This window comes from Suricata suricatta, chromosome 4, assembly GCF_006229205.1.
Source record: "Suricata suricatta isolate VVHF042 chromosome 4, meerkat_22Aug2017_6uvM2_HiC, whole genome shotgun sequence".
Taxonomy (NCBI): Eukaryota; Metazoa; Chordata; class Mammalia; order Carnivora; family Herpestidae; genus Suricata; species Suricata suricatta.
The window spans coordinates 139133494-139158385 of NC_043703.1; the positions used below are offsets into that span (position 1 = coordinate 139133494).

At 39.9% G+C, this 24892-nt stretch overlaps 1 protein-coding gene across 1 annotated transcript in view; it reads right to left on the reverse strand.

Moving 5' to 3' along the window:
* LTBP1 (latent transforming growth factor beta binding protein 1) overlaps positions 1–24892 on the reverse strand; it is a 224719-nt gene that overhangs the window by 49019 nt on the left and 150808 nt on the right. The window lies entirely within an intron of this gene.

The window sequence follows — 24892 nt, forward strand, 5'->3', positions numbered from 1 at the left end:
GCCCTGACCTGCCTGGATGTTGTTCACTCAACCCTATAGATGACCTGGGTCAAGTCTCAAGTGCATTCCCAGGAAAAGAGGAGTGATAGAGGGGTAGAGTGAAGGGGGAGGAGGAGGTAGAGGACGAGGAGGAGGTGGAGGAGGGAGACAGAGACTCCGATGAGTTCAGCAGCCTGACCAGCCAGTCTTGACTTATTCACAAGAGAAGATTTCCTGTCACCAAGTTAGAGCCACATAAGGTCCTAAACATTGATGCTGCTCCAACTGACTAGCGGTGGTCGACTTGTAAATTCACTGTGTTCCCTATAAACATGATCATAGTGGCCTGAGCCTTTTTTTCACAATAAAAATATTCTCATAAAAGTGATGTCTCAATTATAGATTTACAGTCTTTCAGATACACTTCTTTACTGTTACAGTGACTGATTTACTTCTCCCTTTTGTTCTCATCCCCCTTCTCCTTGTTACTGTCACAATGCATGCTAAAACCTGTTGGGTTCTGTCCTCTCTGCCTCTGGATTACCCGGTCCCAAAATACAGGCTTTTGGAGAACCAATTAAGAGAATGCAATTACTGTATCCAAATACATGGGAACATAGCAAATGATTTTTAAAAATGACAAGTAGCCCTTGATAGAATTTAGTTTGGAGGAGTTAAAAACAACTGAACCTTCTTCATTCTCACTTTTCCTTAAAGTTTTATTTAAATAATCTCTACACCCAACATGGGGCTTGAACTCATGACCCTGAGATCAAGAGTTGCACATTCTGGATCAAGAAGATGTGGTTTACATACACAATGGAGTACTACATGGCAATGGGAAAGAATGAAATCTGGCCATGTGTAGCAACGTGTATGGAACTCGAGGGTGTCATCCTAAGTAAGATAAATCAGGCAGAAAAAGACAGATACCATATGTTTTCACTCATTAAGTTTAACAGGAGAAACTTTCAGCAAAGAACTATAGGGGAGGGTAAGGGGGAAAAATAGTTTGGGAGAGGAGGGAGGCAAGCCATGAGAGACTCTTGAATATTGAGAACAAACTGAGGGCTGACGGGGGAGGGGGAGCAGGGAAGGGAGGTGATGGGGGTGGAGGAGGGCACTTGTGGGGATGAGCACTGGGTGTTACGTGGAAACCAACTTGATAATAAACTATAAAAGAAAAAAAAAGAGTTGTGCATTCTTCCAGTGAACCAGGCAGGCACCCCTACTCTTTCTAAATTTGTTAACGCCGAGCCAAGAAACGGTCTAGAGCAATGAAATGAATGTAATAATTATTTGATGGTTGTCTCACCTCCCTCCCCAATTTTCCAACATAATGAAGCATAAGGTCAGAGACTGTCTCACTTTTGAACTGTAAAAAATGAGTAACCACCCACTTTTCCTAATTTTCTCAATCCAAACAACACTGTCCCTTCTTTCAAGGCCAAATCTCCTTCTCCTCTCCTTACCAGTCTCTCTTTCCTCTAGTCCTACCTGTTCATTCTTCACTAGCATCCTCAGTTACTCCTTCCCTCACTGACTTCAAAATGTTAAAATTAAAAAAAAATATTACAATCTCTTGAAAAATCATCTACATCACAGTAGAGATGTCACCTGCTGTGCTTTTCCATTCATTCTATTGTTGGAAAATATCTCAGAAGAACTATCTACATGCACTGCAAAAGAAAATACAGTAAACATACTACTACTAGTAACATTAGTACATTCCTAAAATTACTGTGAGGACTCAACAAAACAATGTGTATAAAGTGCTTATAACATTGCCTGGCATGTGACAGGAAGCAGACAATATAAGCCAACCATGATTATTACTATTATTTCTCCTCCTCTTCCTTCATGACCTACAAACACGTTCTCCCCCTTTATTCCAAGAAACTCCTCTGAGAAAGACCACCAATGGCTGACCTATCAGTAACTTGGATGGTCATTTTCCAGTCAGTCATCACCATCATCCTTGAACTCTAAGGCTGGCCAACTGCTGCCTTCACCTCTCTCTTTCCGTATCCCAAAATGGAATATTATTCTTGTTTGACTTAAAATTTTTTTAGTGTTTATTTATTTTTGAGAGAGAGAGGGAGGCAAAACATGAATGGGGAAGGGGAAGAGAGAGAAGGAGACACAGAATCTGAAGCAGGCTCCAGGCTCTGAGCTGTCAGCACGGAGTCTGACGTGGGGCATGAATTCATGAACTGTGAGATCATGACCTGAGCCGAAGTTGGACACTTAAACCGACTGAGCCACCCAGGCGCCCCAATTCTTGTTTGACTTCTAACCACTTTGGCTGGCCCCCACCCTTCTGCAGCCTGGAGTGGGGCTCTGCCAGGGCTTGGGCCTCCCTGGGACCTGCTGTGTCCTCCGGGCTGCTTCATTCCACCCTTTCCCGACAATGTGGACTTCAATTACCACCGTCCTCAGAAGGAATCCCAAAGCTAAGTCTCCAGCTTCTTCTTAATCATTCCCATTTCATCTGCTATAATCTCAAATTTATCAAGCTCAAAACCAAATTCACTGCAGTCCTCCTAAATGGCACTACTGGCAAATCTCTCTGATTTCTGTGCTTGGTTTTTTGCCTCCATCTTTTGCCTCAACTTAAACCAAAAACTCAATAACATTATTTCACATCTAAGAAAAAACAAATCTCTCCTGCAACATCTAACACAAAGATGCCATGCAGTAAATCTGTTCTGATCGGTTTCCAAAGTCAGCATTAGGCTACAATTTATTTACTGATCAAAACCCTAAGAGTAACTAACTACATAGTATCATCAAATCACTTAACACAGGCCACTGCTAACTTTAGACTTACGGAAATAGTATTCGTTAAGAGATTATTTAGTGAGCCCCAAGATTTAAGTGCTGGAAAGGAACTCAGAAATCCCTCATGTTACCAATTATATACTGATGATTCCCCAGTCTCTCTCAAAGGTTGACCTCTGTCCTTTTAAAACCATTTATTTGGCAGGCGCCTGGGTAGCTCAGTCGGTTAAGCGTCCAGCTTTGGCTCAGGTCATGATCTCATGGTTTGTGAGTTTGAGCCCCGCATTGGGCTCTGTGCTGACAGCTAGCCTAGAGCCTGGAGCCTGTTTCAGATTATGTACCTCCCTCTCTCTCTGACCCTCCCCTGCTTGCATTCTCTCTCTCTCTCTCTCTCTCTCTCTCTCTCTCTCTCTCTCTCTCTCTCTCAAAACTAAATAAAATTAATAAAAAAATTTAAAACCACTTATTTGATACCATGGGACATTTTCATGATAAATGAACTTACTATCACCCTCCTTGTCATCTTCGATTCTCCTACATTCTCTTCATCAGAGACTCCAACCAGTCACCCCAGCCAGAAATCTTGGGGGCAGGCTTCCCTCTCTCCTCTGCCCTGTCCCTCCCCATCATGCCCTCTTACCTGTCTTCCCCACACTTCTTATCCCGTGTTGCCTTCCCTCTCATCCATTCTCCACCAACTGCAAACCTGTCAGTGAGGCTCCCTTGCTCAGAATATTCAGCATCTCTTCTTAGCTGAAGGACATGACCCACAGTCCTTGGCCGAGCACAAAGGACCCTTCCTCCTTGGGCTCTTGGGCTAAACATTTGGTCAGAGTTTTTAACCAACCCTTCCTTCCCAATCTATGCTCCAGCCCTCTCTGCACACCAGAGTTTCTGGAAAACCCTGTGGTCTTTCATTTCTTACTGACTTGGGACCTCTCACTCCCTGCTTCCGCTAGCAAGTCTCCCCATTATCTGCTTTGTTCAGAAACTTCTCCAGGCTGATCAGGAGTCCGACCAAAGGACACCTCCAAAGCAGCAGACTCCAGGGTCCCTCCTCTCTGCTCCCAGAACATTTTGTGCCATTGCTGTGCTCACGAGGGCCACTTTTTGGGGTGGAGAGCCTTCTACTGAATCTCACCAGTAACTCAGTGCCCTACTTAAATGAGACCATAGACAGCAAAGAGGGAAGAAGGAAAACCAGTGTCTAAAAATCTGGTGGCTTTTCAGTCCAGAGTCTTGAAGTAAAATCTCTTGCTTTCCTTTTTATTAATCCTGTGCAGTTACAGCAGATGATGACTTCGTGTTAATGACCAGCAGCTCAGGAACTGAATAAGTGACCCTAAGGTGACTGAGTCCTGAGACGGTTATGAATTACTGGGCGCCTTGCAGTCTCAAACTTAATGTACCAGTGATTAACACACAGAAAGTTTAGATGAGCAATATTTTGGATTTGAATGAATAGGAAAAAATAATGTGGAATGCCTGGAGACGAGCTCTTCAGCAACTAATATTTTATGAAAATGATACACTCTAACTCCCCAGTTTCATGTTTTCAACAAAGAGGTGAGGTGATAGCTTAAGAAGAGGACATTAGTTTCACTTCTCTAATGGTCTGTATAAAACAACATTATTTCATTAGAACTCTCTTTGATGATGTGAGCGCTGAGATACTTTTCCATTGTTAGCCCTGTCTGTGAACACTTATAAGAATGCCTATAATTAAGATTAACTCTATAAAAATAAAACTATGTTAGAAGAAAAGCCCTACCAAGATGCAAGCTTCATTAACCGGACCAGTGAAAGCCGTCTTGTTTTGTTGAAGTTGATTTTTGAATATGAAACTCAATTTTGAAAGATATTAATAAGAGGTTTTCTCTTTGCTTAGTGAAGAGCCATTCTATTTCATTACTGAAACAAATTCTGCTTAGAGCCAAGCATGGAATTACGACCAGTCGTACTGTGTACCAGAGGAGTGACAAAGAAATGACTATCCAGAGACCTCTCGACTGGCAACCCTGATGAATTAGTTATGCTCCCTGTAAGAACTGCTGATTTCTCATGGAATTTTTTCTATTAATACTTTACAAATCAAAGCAGGTATAAGTATTATGGATATGAATTCAAGGAAGAATGACAAAGACCAAGGATAGTGGGTTGTTGACACAAATTCTATAATAATAAGATTAATATAAATGTCAGGAAGAGAAACAGAGCATCCTTACGGATGCCTGGAACTACCAGTGTCTCATTTTTCAGGTAGCAGTGCTGTCAGTGACTGGATAGGCCCACACTGTGAAGGCCTTAACCTCTGACCCATTTGGTAGATCTATTTTCCTTCTCCATATGCTTTTTACTTGGTACATTTTCTCAACAGACCAAAGCTTTTCAAAATCTACAAATTATTATCAGGGATTTTATATGTAAGAGCAAAACTCCAGCCATACTCCTCAGATTCCCAAATAAAAGTATAAATAAGGTATACTTAGTGTCACCTTTCCACTTTGGTAAAGGGAACTATGAAATAAGGTGAAAGTATGGAAAAAAGGTATGATTTTCTTTTTTTAAAATGTATTTATGTTTTTATAGTTTATTGTCAAGTTGGTTTCCATAGAACACCCAGTGCTCATCCTGACAAGTGCCCTCCTCCATGGCCATCACCCCCTTCCCCCCCCCCCATCAGCCCTCAGTTTGTTCTCAGTATTCAAGAGTCTCTCATGGTTTGCCTCCCTCCCTCTCCCCAACCCCCTTCTCCCCCCCCATCGTCCTCTGCTAAGTTTCTCCTGTTCCACTTATGAGTGAAAACATAGGGTTTCTGTCCTTTTCTGCCTGACTTATTTCACTTAGCATAACACCCTTGAGTTCCATCCATGTTGCTACACATGGCCAAATTTCATTCTTTCTCATTGCCATGTAGTATTTCATTGTATAACTAAGCCACATCTTCTTGATCCATTCATCAGGTGATGGACATTTAGGCTCTTTCCATGATTTGGCTATTGTTGAAAGTGCTGCTATGAACATTGGGGTACATGTGCCCCTATATATCAGCACTTCTGTATCCTTTGGGTAGATTCCTAGCAGTGCTATTGCTGGATCATAGGGGAGTTCTATTGATAATTTTTTGAGGAACCTCCACAATGTTTTCCAGAGCGGCTGCACCAGTTTACATTCCCACCAACAGTGTAGGAAAGTGCCTGTATCTCCACATCCTCTCCAACATCTATAAGCCTCCCGATTTGTTCATTTTAGCCACTCTGACCAGCATGAGGTAGTATCTCAGTGTGGTTTTGATTGTATTTCCTTGATGATGAGTGATGCTGTGCATCATTTCATGTGTCTGTTGGCATCTGGATGTAAGAGGCATGATTTTCTAAAAGGCCACACCTTATTTACCTGCCAGAAAATTACAACTATATTCAAAGACCTCAACAATGAAATTCCTAATAAAACTTCAATGATTCCCATTAGATTTTCTGTACTAAATCCTTCCAAGTATGGGTATGGGAAGAGAGAATGATTTGCGCATATTTTGCCAATGAAATGATTTGGTTTTCCTCCTCTCAAATACACTTGTCAGCTTCTTGTGCTTTTTCTTCCTTCTTAACATGTCCTATCTTTGTTTTATTGACTTTCTCTTTCTTATTCTGAGTAAGACACAGCTACCTGTTGGACGAAAGGGCTCACTATTGAGCCTCCTTCTGGTGCCAGAACATTCTAGAGGTGTATGACAGAAACAGGTCCCAGTTCTGATCATTCATAGGAACATCTCCACAACTGCATGGTTGAGAAGAAAAAGCCTTCCTGTCATCAAAGCTTCCGTATATGAATGATGGGGTTCATGCCAACTTGAAGGGACTTTGAAGATTATCCAGTTCAATCCCTTCACTTTAAGAACTAGAAAGCCAAGGCCTAGGGAGGAAAAGTAACTTGCCTCAAGGTTACCCAGTCAGAGCTGCCAAAGGAACAGAGCCTAGAGAAGGAACAACCTTCTGAATCTACATTTGTGGCTCTACTCATCACAGCCTCTTGCATCCCACCACAATGATGGCTATCAGAGGCCAGGACAAGAGGCCAAACAGAACCAAATTGTGAGTCCAACAAGCAAACTAGAGCATTTTCACTACAAAGAAGGAAGTCAGGGCATACACTTTTCAACTTACCCCTCACTGACGTGCAGTTTTATCACATATCTTCTTCTCTTATCGTCAACAAGGCATGAACATCAATTATAATCATATGTGAAACCTAAATACCCAAGATGCTGTGGGTCCTGAGAAGCAATTTTTCTTGGAGACCCTTGCAATGAATGCCCATCAAGCACCTAAGTTGTTCCAGCCCAGGAAATCCCAGGGCCATGTCTAGCATTGCTGCTCTCTGGATTTCTTCATAAAAAGACATGACACACAATTTCAGTCCAGGGCTCACTAACCAACTGCAAGTGGTTAAATATTTGGTGCCAGAGTCTTAGGAAAATAAAGCCCAAAAAGCTGGGGGGAGGGTGGCGCTTACACTGGAAGGGATGGAGGTGATCCTGGTTTGGGGGAAATGCAGCCTTCATGCTTCTTACTGAGAGGAACGGAAGCCGACCAGGAGACAGTAAATCCCAGCCAAGAAGTGGGATTGAACAATGTTAAACCAGCTGAAAAGTTGCCCAAAGGAATTTTAAAATGGCATGGCTGCTGGCCCAAAAGAGATTAAGGTCTCTCTCACTGCAGAGGAGAGAAGCCAGGATTAAACAGAAGAGGGGTGCAAGGCCTAAAAAAAAAAAAAATAAAATTTAGCCAATAGGAAATTAAAAACTGGATTTGGAGATGGTCCAGACAATACAATAGGATATGGAAAGAGTCTTTTTAAAAAAAGGTCCACTGGGGTCTGGCAACTTCGGCGAGGCTGAAGAATATGGGCCTTATGTGTTATGGAAAATAACTTTGTTCTAGGAAATGGGGATGAGCCAGAAAGTAGCAAAACGACATCCTTGTGCAGAGAGTGACTGTCATCCCATTGCTCGACAGTGAGGCATGGGCTTTGACAGTCACAAGTGTGTCCTGAAACCTAGTAGCCTCAATGAAGCAGCAAATAATGACAGAGGTAGCAAATTATACTTCAAATTCAACTTCTAGAAAACAATGCCAGCCCACGAGAGATCATTTTCTTCCTACTCTTGAAACCTGCTACTTGAAAAAAGATGTACTTAAATTTTTCTTGAAAAATTTCCCTGAGAAGCCTCCCATTTGCTTTCTGGAAATAGCTAGAAGTTCCAGAGAAAGTTCTCTGATTTTAATCAACCATTATGTGGACCATGGATATTCACCACTCACAGTTAAAGACATCCTAAGGAAAACCACCCTGAAATCACGATCATCCCAGTCCAAAAACATGGGACTCATCCTTGATTACCTCCCTACATCCAACCATCACACTCTTCCGACTTTCTCTCTTGGTTCTATCTCCATGCTCTCTCCTCTCAACCTTATCCAGAACTTTCTTGTCTCACACCTGAGTTCCCACAGTTACGTTCTAATAGATTGTGCTTTCAGCCACTCCAAATCCATTCTCCATAAGACAATAATTAACCTATTAAAACAGTGCAATCAAATCATTCCCTGCTTAAACGTCTTCCGTTTTCTCCATGGAAAACAGCATAACGACCTTTGACACATGCCCTCTGGAGCTCATCCACGGTTGGCTTCTCAAGACATGTGCTTTTCTTGCTGGCCCCTCTGCCCCTCCTAATCCTTTCCTCTTTCCCTCTCCATTGGGTCATCCCATCAGGATCAAACATTTCCAGTTATCTTAAAAATAACCTAGATCCTCCTTGTATATAAGCCCTTTAGCCAGAATCCTGTTTTTCAGCCTTTTTAATAGTCAAGGTTCCAGACCTTTCTACACATGCTGTGTCTACTCCATTAGTTCTCACACATTCTTGGGTAGCTCCCATATACACTAATCCACTGAAATCACTGCTGGTAAGGTCCCTATTTTATAAAATCCAAAGGATTCTTCTTTACTGGTACCTTCATAGATCATTCAGTGGTATTTAATACAGGTGACTACTCTCTTCTTAAAGTACTCTCTTCCCTTGGATTACATGTCCTATATACTCCTGGGCTTCCTCTTAATCCTGTGGCCACTCCCACATACTCACTGTCTTTTACTTTATTCCCAAATGTTGGTGTTTCTCAGGGTTTAGTCCTAGACGTTCTTTTTTTCTCATTTTATGATCTCTCTGGATGGCCTCATCCATTCTAATAGCTTCAAGTATCATCTATATCTGATGACATCCAGTTTATATCTCCAGCCTAGACTTCTCTTCTAAGCACTAGATCTAAATTGATCCAATTGCGTGCCTAAAACACCCACAAGGGTATTTCGTGGACAACTCTAATAAACCCTAATCATAACTGTGATCTTTAAAAAAAACTGCTTTGTTTTTACCCCTTGTCAGCAAGTAGCACCAGCAAATACCTACTGCTAAACCCAGAACCAGAGATCTATCCTCAATATTCCCTCTCCTCCTTATCCTACATCCAACCCAACATTATGTTCTAACCCAATACCAGGTTCCATTTCCAAAAGATTTCCTGAGTCATTCATTTCTCTCCATCACGCTGTTACTACTCTGGACTGAGCACCAATATGTCTGGCCTGAACAACATCCTGCAAGAAACTTCCTGAGTTTTCTCAAGCTCCAATAAGCCCGTTTCCAAACAGCACCCTGGGCGATGTGCACTTTAAATATGGCAAAACCCCAGATTGTGAGTTACTTGGTCTGTGAGTGGTCTGCAAGGCAAGTAGTCCGTGATGCCAAATAATCACACTATGTCAACGGTTCTTCTCTCACTTCTTCTCTCTCCCCTCTGAGGGATTGTGGGTGATCATCTCCCATGCTTGGATGCTTGGTCTCAGGCCACAGTGCTTGGCAGAAACCAGTTATGTTTCAGAACTGAGGATGAGGATGCCTACACCTAGCACTAGTGTGTTTTTTGTCACTTCAAAGCACCGATAAGCAGTCCTTTGCTTTTCCGTATAAGAATAAGATTAGAAATGTTTTGCTTCATTCTAAGTTAGGCTGCCTGCAGATACAGACCCTTTCCTCGGCTGCCTTATTACCAGTTATATTAAATACAGTATATGCAAGAGTTTATTAATACTGTACTGTTGTAAATATCCATCAGTGACAGTGAAAGTCACCCTACATAATAACCTTCCTCTCTCATCTCCCTTACACCAGCCATGAAGGTTTTCAAAGGTAAGTGCAGGTTAATTTGTTTATTTTGCTTTATATTTTGCACTTTATTATTTTGTATTATATTACAGCATTGTAATCAATTTTATATGAATATCTCTGGGTTGTGGAATGAATCCTCTGAGATTTCATTATTTCTTATGGGGAAATTCAAGTGCTTTGGATTACAAGCATGTTTCCAGAATGAATTATACTCGCAAACCAAGGTTTTACTGAATACAAACTAGAGTACTGAGTAAAATCAAATGGAAGAGTGCATACACTGAAAAGGACACATTTTATGTGCCACTAAGGGGGAAAAAGTTATTCAAACTATTTTGCAACGCTTTAAAAAAATCACACGTATTAGAAGCATTCCAATATTATAGCATGAAAAAAACTATGCACCTTCAAAATGATGAAATCTAGTCTATCAGTATCCTTAAAGTTAACCAGTCTGTTCCTTTTACACTTAGAATGACGTCCAAACACTTGACACTTCCTGGGAGCCTCTGCGTATTCTGCCCATACTCTCCAGCCCATGAGTCACGTGCCTCCTTCCCTCCCAGCACCAGACACCGGTCTTCCCCACTCTCCTGAATGCAGGTACTACTTCCCTGCCTCAGCGTCTTTGCCCTCACTACAACTCCACCTGGCATGCTATCCCCCACCTACCATCCCGACCCCACTATTCTGGCACGTAACTCACTCTTCAGAGCTCAGCTCAAATGCCATTTTATAAGGGATCCTTCAGATGAAATAAATTAGCTCCCCACCCCCGCCTCCTCCTTGTCTCAGACTCTTGCCTTGCCTTTACAGCAGCTGGAATGGTTGTGGTCATAGGCTGTCTGGAAAGCTTATTTGTGTATTTACGGCTTGCTCCGAGCACATGGACATCTTAGAAGTCAGAGACCATATCTGTCCTGCTCACCACTACATGCCCATAGCCTGGAACCAAGTCTGGCACATGACAGAGTTGCAATGGCAACATTCAGCATATTACTTGTTCAATACAAAAGCATGAAAGGCTTCTGCACTCCAGCCTTTGCCTACCTCCCGAGCTATATCTTACAGATCACTTTTCTCCATTTCACATGTCCAACGGAAACTAATTTACTTAGTGGTCCTCAACCTATCCAGTATTTCATGTCTCCAAATCTTAGCCTCTGGCGTTTATTCCACCAGGATCCACTCCCCCTGCAGCTGCTAGGTCACATTTTTTACGTAGGGAAGGCTCGTCAGCCCTCCAAGCCCTTCAAGGCTCAGCTGGAGCATCTCGGAAGCTTTTGACCCAACCTGTGTTGAAAAATGTGCCTCATCACATAGCCTCCTCCTGCCCCTCACTAGACATGTGAGAGGACCCTAAAAAGATGGCACATCACATTACCACCCAAAGCTGAGCCACCCACAGTGGGACAAAGAACCACTGAAGGAGCGGGGCTGGAAAACTGGTGACACAGCCATTTTCCATTCCTTCAAAAACAACAATCACGTTAAAGCTGCGTAGAAGTTTAAAAACTTGAGTTTATAATGCAGAAACGTGTATCTGAAACGTTCAGAGGTGAACTTGAAGAGCTGTTCTAGGATGATGATAAAAGAACTGAATGGTAAGAAAATATTCATTTTTACATCTCGGAGCATGACGGAGTTAAATATAAAAATAATGCCACAAGATAAAATACTCTAAAAAAGAGGACAATACAATTGATCACAATACAGAATATGGCAGAAGAAAAAGCTGGTAAAGACATAACAGCATCATAGAATTAAAAAGGCAAACAAAAAACTGGGGGAAATATCTATCATGCACTGATACATCATTATTATCCTTAATACAACTAAGAATAACACACACTCCACCTCATCTAGGCAAAAAAATGTCACAGAAAAGATAAACATAAAAAAAGGTAATCTCACTAAGAGCAAATGCACATTAAAATGAGATATTGCTGGGCCCCCTAGGTGGGCCAATCAGTTGAATGTCTGACTTCTACTCAGGTCATGATCTCACAGTCTATGGGTTCAAGTCCCACATCAGGCTCTCTGCTGTCAGTGCAGAGCCTGCTTCGAATCCTCTGTCCTCTCTCTCACTGCCCCTCTCCTATTCATGCACACACGTATTCTCTCTCCCTCTTTCAAAGATAAACATTTAAAAAAATGAGATATTATTTTCTCCTCATAAAATTAACAGAAAAATAGGAACATGAGCTTCTTGAGAGGGTGAAGAGCTAGGTCTCACTGGGGAGTAGTGTAATCAGAAACCGGCAGGACATTTCTGGAAAGCAAGGTGGTCCCGTGTCCTGTTTAGACAATTAAGATTGCCAGTATCCTTTGAGCTTGTATTACGTGTCATACAAGCTAGTCTAAGGATACGATCATTGATGAAAATAAATGTTTCCATACAAGTGTATTCAGAGAGCATTAAATAGCAATGACAACAAAGGAAACAGTCTCTGTCTCCGTAATTATGAAGATACTTTTACAAATACATGGAATACTCATGATGAAATTATGTGGTCATCAAACGTTTATTTTCAAAGGGATTTAAATATCATAAAAATATAAATATATAATGCTAAGTGGAAAAGTACAAATAAAGAGAGCCACCAGGGTGGCTCAGTTGGGTAAGCGTCTGACTCTTGATTTTGACTCAGGTCAGGATCTCACTGTTCAGTCAGGCTCTGTACAGGCTCTGTAGAGCCTCCTTGGGATTCTCTCTCTCCCCCTCTCTGCCCTTCCCCTGCTTGCATGCTCGCGTGCTCTCTCTCTCAAATAAAGAAACCTAAAAAAATAAAGATAAAAAGTAGATTATCTTATTTTAATACTTAAATACTGAAAACTCTAAAAAAGAAATAAGCCAAACATTAACTGGTTGGTAGATAAATAACCTTATACTTGTTAGCATTTTCTTTTTTATAAATGTTTTTATTTATTTATTTTTGAAAGAGAGACAGAGACAGAGACAGCATGAGCAGAGGAGGGACAGAGAGAAAGGGAGACACAGAATCTGAAGACAGGCTCCAGGCTTTGAGCTAGCTGTCAGCAAAGAGCCCGATGTGGGGCTCGAACCCACGGACCGTGTGATCATGACCTGAGCCGACGTTGGACACTTAACTGACTGAGCCACCAGGCTCCCCGCTTGTTAGCATTTTCTAAATTTCCTACAATGAGCACGTTACTCTCAAAATCAGAAAACTTACATAGTTGAAAACAACTATTTGAAGATACCAAAAGTAGAAAATTCTTTTATGAGTGTATACCCAAGTATATACTGCACTCTAACCAGAAAAAGCAAATGAGTATAATAAAACTGTACAACCATAGAATATTCAGGTATTCTAAAAAGAATTATAAAGCTGAAAACATTAAACATGTCTTCCAATTGACAAAAAACAGAATGTCTTATTTTAAAATAAATTAGTTTGCTTGAAATGATAAAAATTACATGAGAAAAATCCTGCTAATTATTAACAATCGTAAACACATATTTCAAATTGAAAAAGTCACAGCAAATTTCAATAATTGCAACTGAAGTCAAGAAACAAAAATCTAATGCTTTTTCATTTATCCAAGTTTTTTTTTCCTTGCACACAAAGCTATATTTGTTTAGTTTTCAAAAACTCTGGAGACTGCCCAAAAGCACACATTTCTGAACATTAGTTCAGACATTCTGTTGAATGAAAAGTAAAAACACTTTAGACCTAATCCCTTCCTTCAATACAAATGGTGAATTCCCAGCTGTAAATATTTTCTACTGAAGACTGACTTTCCTATGGTATATAGTTAAGTATTATGTACAATTTTGCTTTTTAGTATGTGAAAACAGATCTTGGACCAGTATGTTTCGGATCCCACACTTATTTTATTTACCTTTCATACACTGTTGAGTTAAAAATCATAGGGAAACATTCTCCAAAAAATATGTATAAAAAAAAGCAAGGTAGGAAGGGATTGATATAATAATAAATACTCCAAAAGGCAGCCAAAAACAAAAACAAAGGAAAAAGAGATGAGACAAATGGAAAACAAAGAGAAAGATACAGATCTGAACTCACCAGTACCAGTAATTATGGTAAACGTATGTAAACTACATTCTCCAATTAAAAGACAAAGACGGTCAATCTGGATTAGCAAAAAAAACTACACTATTCTACTTGTAAGCAAATGGCCCTTTCAAAATAAGAACTTGGAAAAGTGGGAAAAGACAAACCATACAAAATCTAGTTGAAAGAGGCATATGTAGCTATACTGGTAAAGACAAAGTAGATTTAAAGACTAGATGCACAGGGAGAGACAAACAGGAACAAGGTGTCAATACACCAGGAAGACACGAAAAATTCTGTTTGAATTCAAAGGGCAGAGACTATATAAAACAAAACCCAGGAAACTAAAATTAGAAAAAGATAAATCTCCATAATAATGGGAGATTATAAAACACCCCTTCAGTAAATTATGTACTAAGCAGACCAAAACAGTAGGGATAGACATGATTTAAACAATTTACAAACTGGGCCCTAATTAACATACATAGACCCAACTGCAAAACAGACATGGTTTTTAAGTACACAAGGAATATTTACCAAAATTGGCCACATTCTGCACCACAACAAATTCCAAGATTTGAAATCATGGAAAGTATGTTTTATGACTAGAGAGGTATTAATATATACATAACAATGGGGCGCCTGGGTGGCTCAGTCAGTTGAGCATCCAACTTGGGCTCAGTCATGATCTTAAGGTTCCTGAATTAGAGCCCTACACTGGGCTCACTGCTGTCAGCCTAGAGTCTGCTTTAGGTCCTCTGCCCCCCATGCCTATGATCCTCCCCTGCTTGTGCTCCCTCACTCTCTTTCTCTCAAAAATACAGAAATCATTAATAAATATATCTATATATATAAATAAAAAGATAATTTAAAATTCCGCAAAAGCAAAACATCTCTAAATAATTCACTGGTTGAAGAAGTTGATCACCTAATGATCTAAGGATCTATCTCAAGAAGATATAAAGACAAATGAAGTCCAAAGAAAGGATAAATATAAAAGCTGAAATTAACATAATAGAAAACAAAGAGAAAAATCAATGAAAGTCTGTAGAAAGACTGAGAACAAAATAGGGGTGTCTGGGTGGCTCAGTCCGCTGAGAGTCAGACTCTGGATCTTGGCTGAGGTCAAGACCTCACAGTTTTTGAGTTAGAGACACGTCAGGCTCTGCACTGGCAGCATGGAACCTGCTTGAGATTCTTTCTGTCTCTTCTCTACCTTCTCTCTCTCCCTCTCCCCACCCCCCTCAAAATAATATACTTTAAAAAAAGAACAAAACAAAGCAAGCACAAATTAGTAAATAAAAAGTGAAAGCATCACTAATACATTCTACAAACATTAAAAAGAGATTTAAAAAAGAGATCATGAACTTCTTGGTGACAAAGAATGGGAAATTTTACCTAAAATGGGTAAGTGCCTTGAAAAATAAAGTTAACCAAATTGACATGAAAAGTCAAGAAACTGAATGTTACTTTATCTTTCAAAGAATTCTCAACTGCAATTTTAAGCCTTTCATAACACCGCCCTGGGCCCCAACGCACACACCAAAGAATATCAGAAACCTCCAGGCCCAAATGACTTTACTTGTGAATTCTTCGAGGAATCCGAGAAAGGACTCACATCAACCCAACACATAACTTTTTTCCAAAAACATCCGAGGTGCCACCCTCAAACTTATTTTATGAAAACATAACCACACAGAATATTGAAAGTAAGGTACTTTAAAAGTTAATGTCTCTAATGAACACACATGCACATATTCTCAACAAAATGTTAGCAATTTGATCCCAGAGATACACTATATGAGAAGAGTACTACAGCATGACTGTTGGTTTATAACAAGAATGAAAAAGCATTTTTCCCTAAAAAAAAAAAATATCAGTATGGCTTGAATGTATATGCGATGGAAGGCTGTGGAAATACCATCTTTAACCATGACTTACAATCACATGCCAAAGACAGCCGAACAAGATGGGTACTGCCTGGGGTCCAGCATGGTAGATCTGAATTCAGCCCTAGATTGCTTGTGCTTGAACAGTTACACAGAGAAAAATAAACCCTTACCTTGCTTAAGACAAACAAACAAGCAAAAAAAAAAAAAAAACCCTAAAAAACAAAAAACCACACAGTCCACGTAATTCACATTAACAGGAAAAAAAAGAAAATATAATTTAAAAAAATATATAGGGGCGCCTGGGTGGCTCAGTTGGTTAAGGGTCTGGCTTCGGCTCAGGTCATGATCTCATGCTTCGTGGGTTCAAGCCCTGAGTCGTGCTCTGTGCTGACAGCTAGCTCAGAGCCTGGAGCCTGCTTGAGATTCTGTGTCTCTCTTTCTCTCTCTCTGACCCTCCCCTGCTCACACTGTCTCTGTCTCTCAAAAATAAATTTAAAAAATTTTTTAAAATACAATTTCAATAGATGCAGGAAAAGCATCTGTGATAATCCAAAACCATTCATAATAAAGACTCTCACCAAATCATAAATAGGAGGGAATTTCCAGAGAATATATATAAGAAAAAAGCCTATAGAAAACACCAAAGTTTAAAGAAATAGTGCTTTTTCTGCTGCGATCAGGAATGAGACAAGCTAGCTACCCCTACTTTTATTGTAGTCAAGGTCCTAGACAGCATAATTAAAAAAGGCATAATTATTCAAAGAAAATAAATAAAACTAGCACTAACTCTTAGATACAAAAGCCAAACATTCTGTACATAAACTAAAAAAATAACAAGTAAATTTATCAGACTTATAGGTCCAAGGTCAATGCCCAAAAATCAAGTTGGTATAAAGGTATAATGCATTTTTTAAAAAGTTTACTTATGTATTTCAAGGTGATGGGGCAGAGAAGGAGAGAGAGAGAATCCCAAGTGGTCTCTGCACTGTGAGCACACAGTAGGGCTCAAACTCACAAACCATGAGATGATGATCTGAGCCGAAATCAAGAGTGGGACATTTAACTGACTGAGCCACCCAGGCACCCCAACGTAAAATACATTTTAAATACCCTTCACAACAATATAAAAATACTGAACACCTAGCAACAGCAACAACCCTGTCCAAGACTAAATAGAAGACTCCCACAAAAACCAAAATAAATGAAAGAAAACCTACACAGAGGGAGATGTCATATTTACATATTAAAAGACTCAATATTGTAAAATATCAAATCTTCCAAAATTGATCTATTGATTCAATGCAATTCTAATCAAAATCTCAGAATTTTTTTTGGTGAAAAGTGATAAGCTTGATTATAAACCTTATATAAGAAATGCAAAGGGCCATGAAAAGCCCTCACAATTTTGATAGAAAACAAAACTCCACAACTTAGAATTTACAGCGCACACACTGGTGTTCATTAGGAAGCTACTATCATTAGGACAATATGTGCTATTGGTACAAGAATAAACCAACCTATGGATGGTATGAAGAAGAAAAAGACTCATATATATTTACACATGGCTCATGACAAAGTTCCCAGTGCAAATCAGTGGGAAAGGGGTACTCTTCTCAATAAAGGGTGATGATCCCATTGGAATCCATTTAGGAAATAAGTTAAATCTTGACCTCTATTTCACACCAGACACAAAAAACAATTTCAGTGCCACTACAGATTCCAAATGTGAAATATAAAAGAAAAAAGGCTTTTAGAAGACAATATGAAAATAGTATCATGCTGACGGTAGGATTTGCAAAGATCATGGACGCAGAAAGTACTGATCTCAGATGAAATAATTAAAACACTGACCTTCATTAAAATTAAGAACTTTGGCTCATTTCAACTTACCATTAAGACAGCCATACACAAGTACCTCATTTGGAAGAGGTCTGCCATGCGGAATCAGATAAATGAAACAATACCCAAAAAGCCAACATGGTATGAAAAGTTGTTGAACATCAGCCCTCACAAAGGAAATGCAAACTGACGGGGCGAGGAGCATCCATGACTAAGTATGGCTAACGCTTCAAAGAACTGACAAGGCTGGAGGACTGAGACACATATTAGAAGCTCGGCGCAGTGTAAGCTGGTACTCTGAAAATGGGCTGTGTCTATGAAATGGAGACATACATGTATTTTAGGACCTAGAGATTATCCTCCCGAATAATACTCAACAAGAAATTCGTGGTTATATCCACTAAAAGCATGTTCAAGAATATTTATAAAAGCTTTATTTGTAATAGTCCCTAGCTGCCCACCGACAGAATCCATAGTTACAGTGTATTTATACAATGAAACACCATGTAGTAATGAAGATGAATGACATATTGCTACATTTAACATAGGCGAAGCTTACAAACATAATGCTGAATGTAAGAAGTCAGACACAAATGCATGCCTCCAATAGGATTCCACTGACAGGCTGTTCAAAAACGGGTAAAACCAACCCATGGTAATGTGGACAACATAGTGGTCACTGTTCTATGTGGATAATGGGGAAGGGAATGCCGTAAAAATTAGGAAGTTAATCAGGAAAGAGTGAGAGAGTGAGAGGCAGGGATAAAGGGAGAGAATCCCAAGCAGGTTCCACAATGCCCGTGCAGAGCCTGATGTGGGGCTCAAACTCATGAACTGTGAGATCATCCATGACTGATGATCATCCAGGTACCCCAAATCTTTTTTTTTAAGGTGATTTATTCATTTTGAGAGAGAGAGAGAGAGAGAGAGAACGAACAAGCAGGGGCGGGGCAGAGGACAGATGATCTGATGTTGGCTCTGCACTGAAAGCAGAGAGCTCAATGGGAGCTCGAACTCATGAACCGTGAGATCACAACCTGAGCCCAAGTCAGACGCTTAGCTGACTGAGCCACCCAGGCACCCCATGAACAAAACCATTTTAGATGAACTGCTTTTAAAAAAGTCAAGAAGAGCCTTTCAGCTTTTCCATTTCAAATGTCCCTGCTCATTCAGGGAAAGACCAATAGAACGGGGCAAGTACTCTAAGTCTCAGTGACCGAGGGAGCTCACAAGGCTCAGGTCTGTGCCTGGAAAGGGCATGTGTCATCAAACAGCTTCGAAAGCCTGCAGTTTATAGCCCTGCTAGAGATTTACCCAAGGGATACAGAAGTGCTGATGCATAGGAGCACATGTACCCCAATGTTCATAGTGGCACTGTCAGCAATAGCCAAATCATGGAAAGAGCCTAAATGTCCATCACCTGATGAGAGGATCAAGAAGATGTGGTATATATACACGATGGAGTACTACATGGCAATGAGAAAGAATGACATATGGCCATTTGTAGGAAAGTGGATGGACCTCAAGGGTGTCATGATAAGCGAAATAAGTCAGGCGGAGAAGGACAGATACCGTTTGTTTGCACTCATAGGTCTAACAGGAGAACAGGAGAGACCTAATGGAGACCAGGGGGAGGGGAAGATGGAAAGAGAGTTGGGGAAAGATAGGGACACAAAACTTGAGAGACTACTGAATACTGAAAACGAACTGAGGGTTGAAGGGGAAGGGGGAGGGGGGAAAAGAGGTGGTGGTGATGGAGGAGGGCACTTGTGCAGAAGAGCACTGGGTGTTGTATGGAAACCAATTTGACAATAAACTATTTTTTTAAAAAAAGCCTGCAGTCTGCACTGGGCACACATCTTCCCGCTCACTCACACAGGGAGAGCGCCCGGGTGAGGCAGACGCGCTGGTGGGGAAGCTATGGTATGTGCCAGATGTTGGTTCAATTACAGTAACAATCTCATTATTATGGGTTAAAGTCCAAAATTACATACCTGTGATGCTTAAAAGAAAAATTCTGAATCAAGTTGAAAAACAGTATATTTTTTAATGAGACATAAACCACTTTTTTTGGGCAAAAGCGAAATCTGAATACACAAGCCATCTAGGTTTCTTTTAAGAAAAAGAGGATCACAGTGTATTTCTGAATTTAAAAAGCCATTTCTTCCTAGTTTATCTGCTATATACACTGACAGAATATTATAGAAATATGGGAAAAATTAATGAGGATTTAAATTTGCTGCAGAAAAGAAACATTTCTAAAGCTTTCAAGGAAAGAAATGAAAAGAAAGCCTTAAAAATAAAACTCCTCTGCTCCCGAAGGAAAAGAATAAGCCTAATTTACTATTATAGAATGGACTATCACAAAAAGTAAAGTATTCGGATAAATTCTTCACGGTGAATAAATTCCATGCCATTCAGAAAAATTTCTTTAGATACAGAAAAGAGTCTGAACTTCAACCAACCGCACATTTCTAACCCAAATACTTGCAAAAAATAATGTGTGAAATCCATTTTGTGTGTCTACACTATATACTGTTCGAAATGCACTGTTTTCTCTGAACATATTTATTTATGACCACTGGACTGTCTTTGGATTAATTTAATAGCTGTACGTTTTTACAACCAAGACTTTCTAAAAAGTAAATGTCTTCTTCTAACGTTAAGAGTCATGGTGTACATTCTTCTCTTTTCGTATAGCCTTTCTTACGCTACGAGGTGCTGCCAACGAAACTGGGAGAAAGCTCTAAGCACAGGCCAAACATATCAAACCCCAGATTCATCTTTTTGACACTTAGGCCCCAAAAGCAACAAGAGATCAGCCAAAAAAATTCTCATTTTTTTCACTATTCTAATTTTTCTCTTTCTATATTCAAATAGGAGGCCAAGAAAGATCAGTTATGAAACCACAGAAAATAGACAGTGTATCTCTAGAAATAACAACTCCAATATTTAAATGCAAATAAGCATCAGCATTAGCCATTGGTTTATTGCCAACTGATTCAGGAAGCATTTTAAAACTTGAAATACTCAGGGGGTGCCTGGGGAAAGTCAGTCATGTGGTAGGTACCCATAGGGAAAACAAAGGGGAGGAATTAAAGCAAACTATGTATAAATGAGTTACCCTGCTAGACTTTATAAAATTTATATATCAGAATTTACATTAAATAAATTTGAAGTTTAAAAGCACATAAAATATAGCACTTTATATATATCCAGACCTGATGACTCAGGACTATCAGACAATTGAAATCACAAATACTTAGATACTCCGTCTGTGTATTGTATATTTTGTGAGCACTGATCATTTGAAAACAAATAGATGTTAAATGCTTTAGAAGTCCACATATTAAAAAAAAAAACAAATGGCAACAAATGGCAAGATAACAAGGGTTCCAATGTAAAAAGTGCCAGAATACTAAAGATGATTCACATTCACGGAGCACGTTCCATGGGACCAGGCTCCATTCTAGGTTGATACTTACCAGCACACATCACCATGTTTCATTCCTTCAGTGACTCCATGCAGACGGTCTCATCATTTTCACTATACACACAGGAAACTGAAGCGCATGCGCTTTGGTAACTTAATTCAAGTTCGCACAGCTTGGAAGCAGAGTAAGAGTCCAAGCCCACATTCTCAGAATCCACAGCCTAACTTCTTTTTTTTTTTTTTTTTGTTTAAATTAAATTTATTTTATATTTGAGAGGAGAGAGAGAGAGAGAGAGAGAGACATGGAGTGCAAGTGGGGCAGGTGCAGAGAGAGGGAGACACAGAAACCAAAGCAGGCTCCAGGCTCCAAGCTGTCAGTACAGAGCCTGATGAGGGGCTTGAACTCACAGACGGTGAGATGATGACCTGAGCTGAAGTTAGACTTTTAATCACCTGAGCCACCCAGGCATCCCTCCACAGCCTAACTTCTTAACCACTGTTATACCCAATAATTATGCAGAGGGTGCTTTAGAGAATTAAGTTTTGAAAAAAATAGGAAAGGCTTCACACAAATACACAATATGCTCAGTTTAGAGTAATCTTATTGTATCTGTTTCCTGATATTCCAAGAGGACTTAAAGACCACTTCTTCAGATTTTTCATTTAGTCACCAATTACTGTGCCTCAACCAATTATTCTCAATGTCATACAGGTGTGAACAAACCAGATCGTGATTTCTCATCAGTCTTAGAGTCTAGGAGTGGGGTCTGACAAGTAAATAAATAAATAAGAGAAATTAGAAAAAGGTGGTTAAAAAAAAGCAAAGGGGGAACAGGAAGTGTTAGGAGTGAATGTGAGAAAGGGCCATCAGAAAAGGTTTCCCCGGGAAAGATACATTTGAATGAAGATCTCTAATAGAGAGGAGGTGGCCTTCCCTACACTTCTTATTGCAGCCAAAAGCATTCTGATTAACACTCATCTCACCCATGGGTTTGTCACGCAGATTAAATGAGAAAATTGGTATAAAGCACTTAGCATAGTGCCTGGCTCCCAAGAAGAGTTCAGCAAATGCTGTTAGAATTTTTGCTACTGTTTTAATAAAGTCATGAAATCAACTATAGGAAGAATCTCCACTCCACTCATGCTGGGAGTCCAAGACAACCACGTAGCAATCCATCAGCCGGATGCCTAACAAATAACCAGTCCTGGAATCAATATATTAAGTGTGACAGTTCCTAAAGTCTAGAAATATTATTCACAACAACCTTCCATGACCTATGAAGAGCTCTGGTTAGAGACGACATCAAAGACTCACCGAAATAGACGCAGGAAGCCTGACGGATACCCCGGACGTGAGCTGGGAGGCAGCAAAAGGTGTTGAGGGGCAGCTTGCTATCTACAGACTTCACTTTCTGGCAGTTTCATGTTGATTTTTTTTGGCTACAAGGAAAGTGTTTACTTCTCTGTCTATGAACAGATGATTTTCCATAGCTCTGGGGTTTTCAAAGGTCAGCAGTGATAAGAGGCTTAGGAAGAGCTCTTGAATTTCTTTGCTACTATTATGAATTTCTTTATAAAAATGTTGATATACGGAAGACAATCAAGCAATGCATGGAAAATATGTATTCCAGATCCAAAAGCAGCTTATTCCAGCAAAATTTCCTCAGCTCTCTCCCTAATGATTTAAACATCCATTTGCACTCACTTCTGCAGAAGTGCATTCACAGGAGGAGTGAGCATGAAGAACGGTAGCCTTTACAACAGGAAGCCACTTCTCTTCTTCACCTGAAATGTTGTATGATCCTTTTCCTTTTTACATGTGGGAGAAAAAGGATCTTATTGTTAACCTAAATTCCCTTTCTTTAGAAAAGAAACACTCAGGGTGTATTCTTACTAGTTTTTTCAGTTTCTGACCATAAAGTTACTTTTAAAAAAAACCCCAGAAAAACCAAAACCAAAAAAAAAAAAATCCTAAAAATCTTTGGAACAAGTAGACAGATGTATTATATTATTGTGTGAGGACATTTCAATGTCCTACTTGGCTAAATCATTTTTTAAAAATATTTTCTCTGTGGTGACAGATACTAAGATCTATCTCCATGCCACAAGCCACCAACTGCATGGCATACTGTCAACAATGATTTTATAATTTCTTTCTATAGTGTTCATACAAAATGTCCCTAAAAGTCTGCAAACAAAATCATGCTTGCTTCCAATTACTTTTTCTTTGATTTGGGAAAAGTTGCCTTTACCATATTTTCTGGTTCCAATGAACACAAAATTAGCCTGAAAGTGTGAACCTAACGTCTTTCAGGCTTGCTTTCTTACTTAAAAATTTTTATTTTTAGTAATTTCTACACCCAACAAGAGACTCAAACTCACAACGATGAGATCAAGAGTCACATGCTCTTCCAACTGAGGCAGTTTTTCTTTTAGTTTTTCTGATATCACTAGTCTTGGTAAAGTTCAAGAAGCCATCCCTACCACTTGTCTTAGCTTATGTTTCTCATTTCAAATGAGTGAATTAGCAAGAAGTGGTTTTTAGGAGATACTCTAAAAAGTTACGGGATTAGAACCTCTAGAGCTGTTCAGCAACGGGACTGGATTCTCTGAATACTCTGCGATTCAGAATCCAGGCTCCCTGTTTTAAGAAGTCCCCTTCCAATCCCTAGAGTTCTCAAAGTCTGAATCAGTTTTAGAAGTAGTTTAAAAGTGGGAGAGAAGTTTCTGATCACAAATTCTGTCTCAGATATTATGTTGAAGAGAAATAACTCCCCAGGGGAGAAAAATATGGGAGAATACAGAATGCAGATTAAGGGTTTTGATTTTTTCCTTTCTGATGAAAAAGAGGCTCTTCTAACAATGCCTGACTTTCAAAATCAGAAGTTATTTTCTAAAGCAGCTGTAGGTTCACAATAAAATTTCACAGAAAGTTCCCATATTCCCCCCTTCCTCCCCCACCCCATGTCCTCTCACCCAGGCTCCCCAATTATCTACATTCCTGAACATTTGTTATGATTGATGAACATACAAGGACACGTCATCATCAATCCAAGTCCACAGTTTACATTACAGTTTGCTCTTGGTGATATATGCTGATTTTACTCCCCGGTCCACACAACAGAATCTGTGTTGGAAGTAGAATAAAGGCCCTCGGCAGACAATCCCATGCCCTTTTATTTACTGACAGGCTATTATTAGCAGGTAGACAGGCAGTGTGAAAAAGTCACTTCATACAGTTTCGTTTGTTACCCAGACACAATATTTTATTATTCCTCTCATTACAGAGGCAAAGTGGTCAAGTCAGACCACCCTAGTTAGTATGGTACCAGCTTTCCATTCCTTGCTCCCCGTCCTCAGATCTCTCTTACCCTGTTCTACTTGTTTTTTTCACAGGGTTTATCTCCTTCTAGCCTATTATGTAGTTTACTGATTAGTTAACTGCCTGCAAGAAAGCAGGAATTTTTGTTGTTGCTTAGTGACATAGCCCAGTACCTAGGACAGTGGCTGGCATGTAATAAACACTGAATATTTGTATGAATGAATAATGGAGGTGCCTTCTAAAAGACAGGGAGTGACTTTGGTCATGGTCTGAGGCCTAATTAGCCATGACTAACGAGGTCTGCAAGCCCTGGTGCTGTGTTGCTGGGCTCCTTCAAGGTCCCCAGTGGTCACCAGTGTGACCGTTCTAAGGTGT